Source organism: Arachis ipaensis, chromosome B09 (assembly GCF_000816755.2).
Source record: "Arachis ipaensis cultivar K30076 chromosome B09, Araip1.1, whole genome shotgun sequence".
NCBI classification, from domain to species: domain Eukaryota; kingdom Viridiplantae; phylum Streptophyta; class Magnoliopsida; order Fabales; family Fabaceae; genus Arachis; species Arachis ipaensis.
The window spans coordinates 128025447-128028033 of NC_029793.2; the positions used below are offsets into that span (position 1 = coordinate 128025447).

The 2587-nt window shown below is 24.6% G+C and overlaps 1 long non-coding RNA gene across 1 annotated transcript in view; it reads right to left on the bottom strand.

The window, feature by feature from the left end:
- Nucleotides 1–2587, bottom strand: part of LOC110267148 — an 8715-nt gene that overhangs the window by 4455 nt on the left and 1673 nt on the right. The window lies entirely within an intron of this gene.

Consider the following 2587-nt stretch of genomic DNA (forward strand, 5'->3'; position numbering starts at 1 on the left):
TACTGATAAGTATTGACTAAATTTTTTATTCCTTAAATAATTTCGGTTCATTTCTTAGTTTATTTGAAGTTCATTTGGATCTAGAAATGAATTCGATGTGTTTGTTTTAATTGAGGTTCACTTGATGCTGCTAATAAGTATTGACCAAAATTTTTAGCAAAAAAAAAAATGAAATTATTCATTATCACTTTATTCAATTGCATTAGATTTCACTCTATTATATTCCATTCAATTAGTTCAAATTTAAATAAACAGTAAAAAAAATTCAATCATCAACAAAAACACATCAAATTCATTTCTAAATCCAAATGAATCTCAATTTAAACTAAGAAATAAACCAAAATTACTTAAGAATTAAAAATTTGGTCAATACTTGTTAGCAGCATTAAATGAACCTCAATTAGCAGTTTACACACAAATAAACTAAAATTAGTTCAGATTTGAACGAACAATAAAAAAGATTCAATCATTAACAAAAACACATCGAATTCATTCTTTGATCCAAATAAACCTGAATTAAACTAAGAAATAAACCGAAATTACTTAATGAATAAAAAATTTGGTCAATACTTCTCAGCAGTATCAAGTGAACCTCAATCAACACACAAATGAATAGAAATAAATTAAAAAATGAACCAAAATTATTTAATAATGATAGCAGAGAAATCAGAACTAATAAAGATGTTTGCAAAATATTTGTGTTATTGGTGATGACGATAACGAAAAAAGACAAAGAAAAAGAAGAAAACCCAATATTAGAAGAGAAGGAGGAGAAGAAGAAGAATCTGTACGTGCGAATTAAGAAAAAAAAAAGGAGAAAGAGAAGAAAAATGGAAGAAGAAGAAGATGTGTGTGCGAATTTGGGAAAGAAGAAGAAGAAAAAAGAGGAGGAGGAGAAAGAGAAGAAAAAAAGTGGTATAAATTAAAAAGTTGTTATAACAACTTAAGATGTGTTTGGCAACCACGTTAAAAGAAGAAAAGCACGTTACAGCTTCTTGAACGCTTCCATTTTTGGTTTAGCTAATTTTTCTATCTATTAACGCAGAAGGGATTTTGGTTACAAAACCACGTTTACAAGAAGCAAAAATTTTTAACTTCTGCGTTGCACTAATTGACATTTAACTTTTATTTTTCTTTTACCAACTTTATCCTTTATACATATTATTGTATTATTTATAGAATTCTTATTATTTTTCTTTACATGAGCTCTTTTTTTTATTATTTATTATTTATATTTTTTACTAATTTTTTGTTTGACATTATATATTTTTATAATGATAATTTTTTTGTATTATATTTATTATTATCTTTTTATAATATAATTTATTGATCCCATTAGGTAAAATAAATTAAACAAAAAAATTAACCATAAATAATAATAATAGTAAAAAATTATAGCGTACTAAAAAAGAGTACTAAAAATACTAAAAATATACTATATAAAAACATATAAGAAAAAATTAAAAAAAAATTAAATATATATAAAAAAATAACATTATAATTTAATGTCATATCCTTTTTAGTAATTATCTATCTAAAAATGATTTTAACTAATATTATTCAAACAATATTTATTTTATCAAAATCAATTTTAGTATAGAGTTGCCAAACATAAATCATGTTGACACAAACTTACTTCTACCCAAAATTAAATTTATAAAATTACTTTTATTCAAACTCCAGTTTGACCAACCACAATCTAAACATACACTTAGTTAGACTTGATCAAATATTTTGTTTAAATGTATAGTTTTATTGATAATTTTAAGAGCGTTTCAAATTGTAAAGATAAAAAAGAAAGTGAGAATTTTGCAAGTCATATATAATGCATATTTTCCTCTATTGTTGTCGAATCGCACTGCTTGCTGATGAATTTGGATGATGAATCTGCATACACTACGGAAGCTTCTCTTTTGGTGCGATCCCACGGCCAAGGAAACAAACAACCAATAATTAATGCAAGTAAACACGGTAATAATGATATTATTATTATGCCAATAAATTGAAGGAAACCTATTTTGGCTTTGATTTACTTGCTTTTAGGTTCTGGCTTCGATGAATTTAACAAAATGTATCTACCCGTGTTTGCGTCCAATTCCATCGGGACTGTATAAAGAGTAGTTCTCCAATCATCACTTTGATCGAATTATAATTTATAAGACACCACCAAACACTTTAAGTTTTGTTGGATTGCTTTTGGCTAATGTCTTTGAGATATATAGATAAGTATATAAATATACAAAAATTTATAGACATAAACATACACAAATTTTATAAAGTATTTGATAATAATGTACAAAATATATATGTATAAATTAAATATCAATTTTATTTTATGTTTTATATTGTGTCTTATGCATTGTGTCTCTGTATTTTAATTTTAAGGAGGAACAGTAAATACATATATTTGATGTGTATCTGTGTGTATTATCGTATTTATTTAAATCCTGTCTCAACAAATAAATAATAGACGTGTATTATCATCTCTAATAATTAATGTTCATGTCTCAACAAAACAAACACAACCTTGTTGAACTAATTATTATAATAAATAGTATATATCATGATATTAAATAATTACTTTTGG